Consider the following 14,080-nt stretch of genomic DNA (forward strand, 5'->3'; position numbering starts at 1 on the left):
AGAGGTGCGATCCCGGTTAGAGGTGCGATCCCGGTTAGAGGTGCGATCCCGGTTTCGAACGTAACCTCAACGAGTACAAGCAGCGCAAGATCGATCATTGTGGCGGTCTTTGGGGGAGTTCTATGTCCAGCAGTGAACGTCTTTTGGCTGAAATGATGATGAGCTTGAAAGTTCTCTAATTAAGTTAATAACAATGTTCCTAGCTATATACAAAGCCAAAGTTTAAAAGAAAAACCTCTCAAATAAAATTGCAATCGCTGTTCTGTTGATATTTGGTTCTTTCACTAATGAGTTCCATGCCGAATCCAAAGGCGCGTATGTATATAACTATAATTTTTCGATTATCAATATTTCTCACTCATTAAAAATACCTTGTCAAGGCATACTTTCCTCAAGAACCTGTCCCAAAACGATTAACACTCTCGACGTCATTGTCAAAAACCTTACATCCGCATGTAGCAGGACGTTCTCAAAACTATGAAATTAGGTCACTCGCCATTTTGGAAGCCGGGCAAGTGCTTATTATAGGCTCCGACACTTAAACACCGGTTTATACTTGAAAGCATTTTTGGGATATTGACATTTCACCAAACAATCTCTGACATTATGAAACGTACTACTTTCATTGTCTATGGCTTGCGGTATTTATATAAACTTGTCCTAAAGTTAAAATGAGTGCTTGAATATGGAATGTCCTTAAGATATTATTTAAGTAATGCCGCTAGATGTCGTAAATCATTTTTTAATTGTTTCTAAATCAAGTCTACTTATAGGAACGTATGTTTTGCTGACGTCACTTCTTGTATAGTCAAGACCACGTCAAATTGATAAATTTGGCCTTTCGACCGTTCTTATCGTCAACGGCAAGTTCCGAAAAGCGTGAATTGGGGTCAGTGGTCCCGTTACTCGCTCCTGGACAGGTTTCGTGCGGGGTGACGGTCACTCACGGTCCCCTGTGCCCATGTTGCGCAATCTTACTTATTTGATGTCCTTTCTTGATATTCATATTTGTTTCAAATTACCTATTATTCACACACCATCGCGTTGGATACCACAGCAGAGATAAAAATAATAAATATTCACTCAGCTTCGCTTTCCATGAAATTGGAAAAACAATAAAATTACAACAATCATGGTAGATTTAAGTTCTATAATCTGTTCCTTTATTTATTTCATCTAGTAATATTGTTTTTAATGAATTTGTTACAGGTATATAAACAAAATCCGATGGCTTCCACCAAAGGACGGTACACGGCAAGTAAATAAACAAACTGTAAAGGTAAGTATCATTCGATTATCGTTCTTTATTTTTAAATATTTTTTAAAAATTTTTAGTTACTTGGACTCAATTGAAAAGGGACTTATTGAAAGGGTATATGGCTAGTCACAGCAAGACACGGATTATTTTCTGAGAAAGCTTGTGGAATATTGATCCTTAAAAGTGGTCCATCCATTCTTTCTTAGGTTCGCGGTGCGCATGTTGCTCGTTAGAGCGTGGGTTGACTGGAACAGGTAGAGTTTCTTAACAAGGCAGTGTGTACGTACCTGACGACATACGCTTACTATTGTTACTTGATGAAGAGGCACTAAAATTGATGACATAGTCTCTTTTCAAAAACCTATCAAGTTGTAGAGTCCCCAAATCCGACATAGTATTGCTAGCAGAGCTATTTTACAGGTAAAATGGCTCTGCAAAATGATCACGACCCCCGCGGCGTGTGAGGCCGACGGCCGATGACGGCCAGCTCGTACTGTCAGAGGCAGGGCAAAGATCGTGACGCGCGAAATAACAGTATGTTGCGATAATGAACACATCGATGATACCCACTGTACCTATCTACGGAGTGATGCGGTGTGTTAAAAATAACTATGTTGGATTTGTAGCCATTGTTGAATCTAAGTAATATACAATTTGGAAGTTGTAAAACACAAAACCGTGATGGTTAACCCGATCTCGCCTTTAAACTGTCCATATTCATCAATGTGATCATTACTGCGTTCCTGTTTTGAAGGGTAGAGTGCTGGTGAAATTGCAGGCACTTGGGACTTGTCAACTTACGTCTCAGGGTGACGGGCGCTATGCAGTGGCGGTATCACTCAGATCTTTGTGGTTTAAAGCACTGAGTGGTACTGCAACTGTTGTGGACACGCGTGTCACTTACCACCAGGTGAGTGACTTGTTCGTCCGTCACTTGGTCTCATAAAAAAAAATCGCACGTACCAGTTAATTTGCATAGATTTAGGTAGTGATTTACGCTGGTTATTTTTATGTTCACAGTGAATAGACATCTCATTTTTTCCGTAATTTCATAATCAAGATATGTTCTAGATATGTTGATTATGAGATTACGGACAAAAAATGTAAGCGTTTATTTAAAAAAAGTAAAAAACAAAATAGCTTCTGGTTTCGCTATTCTATTCCGTAAAATATTAACAACACCCTGTTTGTACAAGTATAACAAAAGGTATCAACTTGAAATTGGTATTCAAATAGGAGTTCATTATAGACGACAATAAGCCGACTTGAGACGTAACGGTGTGCAAAACATAATAATATTGTATGCGAATGACGAACAACTTTACGTGCTCCTATGACTTATTATATTCTTATAAGGCAGCTTAAATACAATGATGAGTGATCACTTTTCTCCTGCTTAGAGGCAGATATGGCACCTTTGGTGTAATAAGGTAAAATTTACAAAGCTACTATTTTTCAGGAGAGAGAATTAAAGATTCTACACCTAGGATATTAAACTACTTTCACGGATTTAAATCGCGTATATTTGTTTTTTCAAACGATCACGGTTGACTGATGACGGTTGGCGATTTAAATCCGGAAAAATAGTTTCATTTCCTAAGTGTAACAATCGAGAGAACCTGAGAACTCGATTCTACACCTTGTTTAAGTTTATTAAATTTCACATGTAATTACATCATATTTTGTTTAAGTAGTTAATTTTGTTTTTATATCATTTTTGAAGTATGATCACATGTGACATTATTATACAAATAACAAATTTTAGTACCAGTAAAGCTCCTTGTGAAAGAGTTCGTCCAGGGAAGTACTGCCACCTTACTTATTTCTGCCGCCAAACAGTATTGTGAGCCTTATTGCGTTACTGGAAGGGTAGAGTGCTGGTAATATTACAGACACATGGGATTTGTCAACTTACGTCTCAGGGTGACGGGCGCAGTGGCAGTGCTCTTCAGATCTTTGTGATTTAAAGCTGTGAGTGTCGTTGCAACTGTTAGGTACAGGTGCACCACTTGTTCGTCCCGTTACTTGGTAATATAAAAAAAAACAAAAAGTATGATATAATATTAATATTTTATCTGAAGTCACATAATAAATATAGGGATTAACCTACTCTATGATAATAAGCGTGTTTTTCCCCGAGTGACAATGCTCTGGGAGTGTAGTAGCCACAACACTCAACCCTAAATCAATTTCGTTAAAGTGGAGATTGTAATACCGTTTAAAATTTTAAAAACCGTGAAGAGTTGCATCGCTTGGTCAATGAGTGCGGAATCCGGAAGCAAAATGGGATTTTGTTCTATAAGATTAGGATTTTTATAATTATGTCAATTAGGTGAATTAAAATAAAGCGGTGGTAGTCTAATGGGTGATTGATGGTTTGAATCCGCATGGCTGCATGTACCTACGATTTTAACTTCTAAATTACATGCGTGTTTCATCGTGACGATACATGCACGTAGAAGAAGTTTCACAATACTTAAGTCCTCAACGCGCATTGGTCATTGGTATAGGACCCGTGCTCAGTATTGGGATATACAGTGACTTGACGATGACTCGGATAGAAAATGATGCCGGTCTAGACAAAATCATCCGATGTGCTGTCATCACGTTATAAAAACACAAATCGCCCCCGAGAACTGCTAATGGGCCCCATAAAAAGGCACGCCGCCAAAATTACAGTCGCACCGGCAGTAGCAGTTAAATCCTCAATCACGAGATCATCCGTTACATTGGCGCATTATTATTCGAGACACAAAAAAACAACGAGCGTTTTGGATACTAAGTTAACTTACCCGTTTGTGTTAAGATAGTAATAAAATCTAGCGGCTACTGCTGTTATGTTCCTGGCTGATAAATAACCCGCCAACATGGAAAAAATGTTGTTGTTTTGAATAGCGCGGTTAACTCACAGTACGTGTAGGTTTTATTAAAAACAAAACAACCGTACTCGAAATTTGGTTCAAATTGCAGTCGATTCTAACACTAAGCTATATTTGTACGTCTTTTAGAAGTGTAACTTCATTAATTGCATAGTAATGATAGAAGATTTATGTGTATGTAGGTCACTATATTTCATCATTGACAGATTGATAAAACATTTATAGTCTAGCATCACACACAACAATTATAATATAATGCAATACAATAAATGGATTAAAATCAAATTTTTATTCCAAATCTTTTACCGTTTCTGCGAGCAAACTGTGGAATTCTCTCCCTGAATCTATTCAACGTTCCCCTTCTCTTGATTCCTTCGAACAATGTGTCAAGGCTCAGTTCGTCATCTCCTAAATTTCATATTTTCTCCACTATCCTTTAATTTATTTCCTATACTTATACTTCACTTTCTTTTCCTTTAAAAGTATATAAGCATTTAATATTATTATTTAAGTATTGTATTAATAATATTTGTATGGATATTTCTGTCTACGTATAGGAGTTTGTTAATGATTATTATGTAGTGTATTTATAATGGTATTCTTTGCATGCACCCCTCCTGCATATCCCAAATTTCTATCCTAAGGTCGCCTGTTGCACATAAACTTACTATCTTTATATTTAAGTCACTTTATTGTATTTTAACTGTACTTTTATGTGCAATAAAGAATATTTCATTCATTCATTCATTCATTCAACAACAATGATATAATATAATACAATAAATGGATTAAAAGTGATACTCACTGATATTAAAATTAAAGATGTGAAAAAACTAACAAACAACACTAACCGAACCTAATGGATTCTGATCAACAGCTTGTGTGCTGAAGGTCGTGGTCCAAAGTCAAAGTCAAATAATTTTTATTTCGTAGGTAAGCAAATTACACTTGAAATAAAATCCTGAAAGCAAAGCACTGCTTTTCAGCTGCCACCTTCGAGGGCGGCGTATTACGGTGTATCAAAAGCAACAACATTGGGAAGTTTATGTAGTGTGCTTCTGTGTTAATACCGGGGTGAGTGCTATGTAGATAAAAAATAATAAAGATAACCGTCAAAAAATAAAAATGTTGGAAATCTTTATTTAAAAAATATAATCAGTATGTACTTAAAGTCGGGTTCTTAGGTTTTCACGATTGTTTTTTCGGATGTGAATCGCGTATATTTGTTGTTTGAAACAAACCAAATTCGGGTCACGGCTGAGTTGAGATCTGAAAACATAGTTCTAGTATTTAAATATTATAATAAATACCTATGATATAAAAGCACTGCATTGTGGAAGTCTCCGCTATGTAAAGCGTTTAGGAATACCTAGTTATGCCTCTCAAAAATAAGTTCCCTCAAATGGTTTTTGAAAGTTACCTCCATTTATGAACATCTTATTAGTGTATACACATCCACTACTGGACATAAGCTTCTCTCTAAGGCTCAACTCACACTGGGGCAGAGTCGAAGCGTCGCGACGCGTCATGTTTTTCGCCAATATGCTATATATTCATCTATATTTTCCAATTATTAAGAAACAAATTTGTGTTTTGCAAATATGGTATTGAGTTTGGTAGCATTCGGGCGGCTTCGCGCGCCGACGCGCATCACTTGAGCGCCGTGAGGCCTCAGACGCCGACCAAACTGTGATCCCGGCGCCCAAGCGACGCGTGAAATCGCGCCAGTGTGAGTTGAGCCTAAGTACGCCAATCCTTTTGGTCTTGTGCCACCCACACCCAACCACTACTGGCTATCTTCCTCAGGTCGTCCGTCCATCTTGCTGTAGCCAGCAAGCCAGCCCTCATGCAGACATGGCCGGTCCTTTCAGGTTCTGCCTGTTACTTTAGTTCTACTACGACTTCATTTTTTGCATGAACTCCTCCTTGTCAAAAATGGATAAATGTGTGAAAAAGCGTTCCGTGAATATTACCATCAAGTTTTGCACAGTCAAGACCATATCAGGCTTGACAGTTTGGACCACTCTTACCACAAACGGCGTAGAGTTTAATTTAAAACTTAAATGTCAACTTTGACCTTGTACTTATCCAACTAATTTAACTGCCTCCGTGGCCGAACGGTTACCATGCCGGACTGCCACGCAGAGGTCCCAGGTTCGATTCCCGGGCCGGGAGAAATACTTGTATTGCCTACATTTATTTCTCTCGTGAGTTTGGGTATAATTTGTGGTTGTCTATGTGTGTGTCCATGGCACCCGCGACACAGGGTTTCCCTAGTGCGGGGCTATGTTGATTGTGAGCGTTATTGTGAGCGTTATTATTTTGAATTCGGTCCATCAGAGAGTGTCTCTACTGTTAAATAAAATTTATTAAAAAGTTGGTAGCTTTTATTGCCCATTTATTTTTTGTGCGTTATATGTCAGACTACTGTCGTGTTTTTGCATTACTTTATAGGCATCCCTGCCTATTCAAATTTTCTAGAAACGTCGGCGGCGTACCAATCATGTGTGATATTACCACAATAGCTCAATTAATATATAATATAATAATTAATTACTTGTCGCAGTGACGAGGAGTTGCACACGCCCTGAATGAATACCTAATAACAACCTTCATCACAATTACCTAATGTTGCATGAATCAATGAGAACTTTTTCCATGTTCGAAGTCATTCAAAGTCTATTTTGAAGAAAATACTTCTATTTAATTTTTATTTGTTTGATAAGGTCCCCCGATTGCCCAGAATCCTAATATTTATAAACGATTCTTTATGAACGGGTCTTGAAATATACTGAAATCAGTTTATTAATATTTTCAATACTTATAAAAAGATTATCGATCATAACATAGGTGAATTTTAAAGGTTGATTTATCAATTTTCATTATGAAAACAAATATTTCGGGCATATACAACTTACACCATTTACTTACAAAAAAATTCAAGGTTGTACAACACAATTATAATTAAAACATCATTTCCAATCCCTAAACTATGTAAAATACTAATAAATTCCATACTTTGATCGCCGAAGCCGACAGACCCACTTGTTCGTTGTTCTGATCTTGGCTTTTTATCTCATGCTCGTTTTAGTTGGGAACTATTTAATGACTACGATGACCGTCGAAACAACAGTGTAATCACACCGCCCGCGGGTGACATGCGTAAGTTGTTCGTAACGAATGGCCCGACCGCGCGATGCCGCGATCGCTGCAGCGATAACGCCAGTCTATTATTGATAGTATCAGTTCTTTGAAATGTTGTCAGTTGTTAAATGGCTTAATTGGGATGTTATTTGTTTATCAATTATTACGTATTTGTTTTTGTTCTATTAGTTTTCTTAGCTTTTATTGCGGAGTATTTTTTTAAGTAACCTATTTCTCGAGATTTGATATTGTCGTAAGACGTGAACTGCCTCCGTAGCCGAACGGTCAACATGTTGGGCTGCCACGCAGAGGTCCCGAGTTCGATTTCCTGGCTGAGAGAAATGTTTGTATGGCCTACATTTGTTTTTCTCTTGTGAGTTAGGGTGTTTGTTTTTCTCTTGTGAGTTAGGGTGTAACTTGTGGTTGTTTGCGCATGTGTCGTTATTATTATTAATTAGAGAATTCTGGCAATTCTGGTTTTGTGTCAAAATTGATAACACTGGCTCAACTAAACAAACAGAAAAACTGAACAAAACTCGGTGTTAATATTTCATATAACCCTTGCACCTTTATTATTTAGCATATTTTTCAAACAATATTCGTTTTAAAAAAGCAAAAGCCCGTATTTTGTAATACACTTACATTTTTTAAGTATATAATTAGTATAAATTATAATTCAAACGTTCCTATTTATAGACGACGTAAGACAAAGGCTGCAATTATTACCAATTACATTTCTCCGCTTCGCGTGTCGTCGACTAACGGAATTAAACAATATCGTAATGGGACACCTGTATCGGCCGCTCCGTTAATATAATACACTTATAATTAACTGTTGTTACTTACTAACTACTTACATTGTATTCGTCTCACTTTGTACTTTTATCGTACAACTGCATAGGTATCTGCTGCACCAGGTCGATAAGTTGTCAATAACGATGTTCATTTTGAGGGCAGGAGTGCACTCAAAGTGTGACTTTGGACCGATCTTATGAGGGTTGAATAAAAATCTTAAGTTTTGAAGCTGAGTTTGCTGTGGATCGTACTTGAACATCTTTGCACAGTTTCTGGGAACATCTATTTTTTTATATATCGAATGTTTAAACATTTATTGTACTTGTAAAGTTATACAATTAGTTTTCGACCTATTTTTGCCGTCAAATTTTCATCGATTTTGAAGGGTAAGGATGTTGGTGAAATCGCAGGCACAAAGGACTTGTCAACTTCTGTCTCGGGGTGGCAGTGTCCCTAAGATTTTGTTTTTTTTTTATATAATATCGGTATGTGAGTGACGGGACGAACAACTCGTGCGCATGATGGTAAGCTATACGCCTGTTCATAACAGTTGCAGTGTCTCGCAGATCTTTAAGTCGCAAAGATCTGAGCGGCACTGCCACTGCGCCCGTCACCCTGAGACATAAGTTGACAAGAGAGAGACAAGTCCACTGTGGCTGTAATTTCACCAGCACCCGTACTCTTCTAAGCCAGAACGCAGTAATGCTGACATTACTGCTTGGCGGCAGAAATAGGTAAGGCGGCAGTACTTCCCTTGACGAACTCTTTCACAAGGGCGCTCTAATCTTTGATCTTTGCGATTAAAAGCTCTGTGTTGCACTGCAACTGTTATGGATAGACGTGTCGCTTACCACCAGTCGCAGGTCTTAGTCGTCCCGTCGCTTGGTGTTATAAAAAAAATGTATAGCTGAAAAATAAGGCACTGTTTTTTTCAAGTGTTCTGTTCATATAAATAAAATTACATATATTGCTAAATATGTTTGAGACTTTGTGTATTGAATGTTTTACGTAAGAACAGTGTAGATGTGTTATCATTCGAAAATACAAATTTCTAAAAGTGTACGTCTATTTTCAATCTGTTTGCTCACGCAGCTCGTAAAAACTTTCAAAATAAACAAAAGTAAATACACAAGTGCACCATTCATAGTAAACTGAATCAACCTATCCACCCCCACTACTGCATGTGCAAAAGAAAGTCGGCACACGTACACTACAGCGCGTCGCCCAAGCCCCCCTCCGCCCCTCCGGCCAGCCTTCACCTTGACTGCACTTTCTACGGGTTAGGCTTTGTTTACACTTCCGAAACGTGCGATTTTTCACATTGTCATCATCATTTTCACACACGTAAGTTTTTCTTATTCATTTGCACAGATTTAGGATAGATCTTTGATTAGGAATGATATTAATTTAAGAAACGTCTTTTTTATCTATACATCAGCGACTGAAAAAGTACCTTTTGTTGATGAAATAAATAATTACTTAGTCATGGTTAGTGTTTGTAAGCGTCAAGAACAAGATTACAAAGAAAAATAACATATTATCCTTACGTTTCTAAATGGATAGTATTGAGTATCACAAGATCCAACTAGCGATAATTTATTTACTTCACATTCACCCCACTACACCTACCGCACACACTTGCAATTTGCACGTGCACATGACGCGTGCGCAGTGCAAACTCACGCGCATGTGCGGTTATAAATACTCACACGAGTGCGCGCTTCACTGGGTCAGTGTACCGCGTTCATGTCTTTTCTATAGAGCGGGCTTAGAAGTGCTGCAAGGAGCTGTATTAGGGCTTGTTTATGTTTTAATATATCCTAGCTACGTAGTATAGATAAATAATACGATAAAAACATTAGCCTATTGCGCTGATGTCATTTGTACTGCACGCATGTTGGAGTGCTACAGGGAAGTGTTCGGGGCCTATTCAATTGTTTATTTTTGGGAAATGTAATTATTCCACAGACATTTAATATAATAGTATTTATTTAGCGGAACTGTATTCTAAGAAATAGCAATGGTTACCCTCGACGCAGTTTTGGTCAAAGTACTGCGTTGATGTCTTTTCTTTAGTAGACGAGTTGGTGTACACACATCATCGTCATTATGTTGGGACCAATTGATTTATTTCGTGGTATACCCTTTCGTGTACTTGTGTTAACTAAAGTATTGCCGTATAAAAAATGTCCAATAAGCCAATTTTAATGGAAAGAAACCTTATTAGACCTTGAAACCGCAAGCACGATTTTTTTTCTTAAAAGGGTTTGGCCGCGTTTTCGCCCCATTGCCCGAAGCGTGGATAGACTAATTTTTTTAAATTGTTTTTACGTAACTGCAACTGTTGCAGCGCAAGTGACAACTTTCTTTGTGTATGGAAAAAAGTAAAATTTTCTTTTAATAATGTTTATTAAAGTTATCTATAATATTAGGAGACGGTATTAGCGAGTCATCGCTAAATGTAAGAGCGCACTGTTTAAACTTGCGTGTGCGCTTCAAAATTAGCCGTGTTGTTGTCAACGTGTATTAGTTTAGGACGTACGAGAGTTTTCTATTTGCTAAGTAAAAGTTTTGTTTGTGATTTGTCGTATTATATTTACATATAGTTAAAATTTAATACGACATTTTTTATAAATACAAAGAAATAATAAGACATACACATCCTATATTGTAGAATTTGATATACACACATCAAAAATGTCTAGGGATCATGCACGATTTTGCTAACTGCTGAAAATCACGTTTTTTAATGATTTTTTTCAACAACAATGGATTTTTTTGGTTAATCCCATTTTCAAATTCAAATTATAAAAGTGATCAAAAAATCCATCGGTGTTAAAAAAAATAATGAGACATGTTTCATTTTTTGTAACACCATAAGTCCCATGTGTCTGTAATTTCACCAGTACTCTTACTATTCTAAACCGGAATGTAGAACGCTCTCATTACTGCTTGGCGGCAGAAATAGCTAAGATGGCAGTACTTCCCTGGATGAACTCTTTCACAAGGAGCTCTACTGCTACCTAACAGCTAAGCAAATATTTTCCCTATGAAAAGGGTAATAAGCTTAATTAACAAATCATAAATAAGACTTATTCGTCGTTTAAATTTTGCTAGCTACTTAGGTTTGTACTACTTATGTGCAAATATTAGCATGTTGCTGTTTTGCAGCCTCCGCATATGCTCTCTCTCTCTCTCTCTCTCATAACAACACCAAATATATAAAGCACAAAATAAACAAAAATATTCATCATTTAGCTAACTTGGTGAAATTACAGGCACATGGGCCTTTCATCTTTATCTCTCAGAGTGACGCGCGCAGTGGCAGTGCCCGTCAGGTGTGATATAAAACTCTGAGTGGTACTACAACTTTATGGACAGGCGCGTCGCTTACCAACAGGCGCACGACTTGTTCGTCCCGTCACTTGGTATTATAAATAAAAAAATGTAACTTATCTGTTTACTGATTGCTAACGAAACGTTTTAACTATAATTATATAATAATAATAATACGTTTGTAAACAATTACTACCTTCGTGTAATTTCAGAGATTTGATGTGTCGTCAAAGGATCCATTTTTTCTTCCATACAAATTGGCCTAAAGATGTATTTCATGTACTATCACATATTTTTGATTAAAAATTACGGCAAATTCATAAAAAAGTAAAATAGAATTTATTAATCACTTGTACCATTCAAAATCATCCTTCGAATAACTGGCAATACAATAATTATACATGACAATGTCTATTTCTCATATGGTACATATCATCCAGCTATAGGGATTATTTAAAAACTAGGTCTTAGTTAATATCTACTACATCGAGTTCTTAGGTTTTCGCGATTGTTACACATAGGAAATTAAACTATTTTTCCGGATTTAAATCGCGCATATTTGACGCGTACAGTCAACCGTCAATTTTATATATATATATATATAAAATATACATAATTTCGTTAAGAAAGAAGATATATGGATATCTTCTTTATATTAATCTTAGAACTAAGTCAAAACTCATGGTACCACGTTTTCGTTTAACTAAGGTAAACTGTGAAAAATTCTTTTGTGGGGAACTGTATACGTTTTTACAATAAGATTTGTTTAGAGAAGTTTGAAACTTACATTAAAAGTATTTTAATTGAAAAGTCATATTACGAGATTGTAGATTACGTGTTAGATAAAGATGTATATGGAAATGGATATGTATGGAAAGTCAACATGAGTCCAGATTCCACACAAATATGATTCAAAATGTATTCTATATCATTTAAGTTTATTTGAAAAGAGCAATCCCTAGAGTTTCTGGCTCGTTCTTCTTAGGGAGTTCAGCGTAGTGAACGAGCAGTAGCTTAAAAAGTAGTTTAAAAATGACGTTTTCAAGTGTTAAAATTTTACTAATGGAATAAATGATTATTTGACTTTGATAAGTGCATTATTATATTATTACAATATCTAATAAGGTTGGCTAAAAGACTATGTCCCAAGCTGTTAAACATTTAATGACACGTTCGATACGTCAACGTCATAGACATTTTTTATTCCTGAGTTACATTTGATTCGTGTCTCTGGAGTATTACCATTTATTTTTGATATATTTCATCACTGGCTTTTGGCTATTCTTTACGGACATTCTCTCGATCGAAACCGATTATTATAAGATAGTTTTGTCAAACGCAGCATCATTCATTCATCTAATTGTAGAATTATATTTTTCATCAATATCTATTAAAATGAAAAAGATTTCAGTTAATGGTTCCTATAGGAATTTTAGAAAGTCTTTGACGTGAGTTGTACTTCGGTACACAATTGGGCGCGAAAATGAAAGGATCTTTTAAGCTGTTTAAATAAAGTTATTTATACTACACTATATACTGGCAATAAGATCCCCGCTGTGTCACCTTTACACTCGAAATTATTGCAATGCGATAGACATAAAAAGCTTGATAAAACAAATTTACTAGAAAAAAGTAATTGGTAGTGATATAAACTAAATTCATTTGACGATTATAGCTTATTCTTTTCTTTGGACGGTTCAATTTGTAAACGACAGCGGCAAAAATTCTTATTTGAATATATATTTACTGATGTAAGAACTTGGATAAGGTGTAAAATGATAATGGCTGGTAAAGGGTTAGTGTTATTGAATATGGGCCTCAGTAGTGCTCCTTGGCGGAACCGTTTGTCAAATGAATAAAACGATAAATAGATGATTAATTATTTCTCATTCAGAAATAAACACTGATTAATATAATTACGTTTATGATAGCTATATGTATATAAATTATGATTAAACAACGAAAAGCATGTGCACGTATCTCTCGCGTATTATAACTTGAGTCTTAAAAGATCCAGTGCACCTGCAAGTTCATGATGTAAATAAAGTTGTAATAGCCGGAAGGTAAATTACAACTTATAGGGTCGCCTAACGCTACTTAATCAATTTATGTATTACGTTTATTAATGAATTATTTAAAATATTGTCATTATATTTTAATAATTGTCGTATGAGTATACAACGTACCTATATTATACAATATCATTACTATCACTTTTGTTATTAGTAAGATATCATATTACAATTTGACATTTAATAGTATTTAAATACCTGCTCCGAGTAGCCTACTGGTCTACTTACTTGAGGAATGATTGGTTTCTACACATATTTTTTCATCCCCTATTTCACCCCCATTAGGAATTATTTTTACAATAAAAAGTAGCCTATGTCCTTCTTCTTCCTTCCCATGTCCCATCTATTCTTGTACCAAAATTCGTCGAATTTGGTTCAGTGGTATAGGCGTGAAAAAGTAACAGAGTGATTTTCGCATTTGTAATATTAGTTTGGATTGTAAAAATACATATTTTTTAAATTTCCTTAAAATTTCGGATCAAAATTCAAACAAAACTAAGTTGTAAGTTGAAAATCAAATTTCAAGCACCCAAGACGTCAGGTGACAGTTGGATGGAATCACTAACTTCCAACTGTACCTACGAGCCTCTCTTGTA

At 36.0% G+C, this 14,080-nt stretch overlaps 1 protein-coding gene across 1 annotated transcript in view; it reads left to right on the forward strand.

The window, feature by feature from the left end:
* The window catches only part of LOC113240199 (ichor), a 36,667-nt gene that overhangs the window by 456 nt on the left and 22,131 nt on the right, over window positions 1-14,080 (forward strand). The gene's annotated exons all lie outside the window — the stretch shown is intronic.

This window comes from Hyposmocoma kahamanoa, unplaced genomic scaffold (genome assembly GCF_003589595.1).
Source record: "Hyposmocoma kahamanoa isolate Upper Pololo Valley unplaced genomic scaffold, ASM358959v1 122, whole genome shotgun sequence".
NCBI classification, from domain to species: domain Eukaryota; kingdom Metazoa; phylum Arthropoda; class Insecta; order Lepidoptera; family Cosmopterigidae; genus Hyposmocoma; species Hyposmocoma kahamanoa.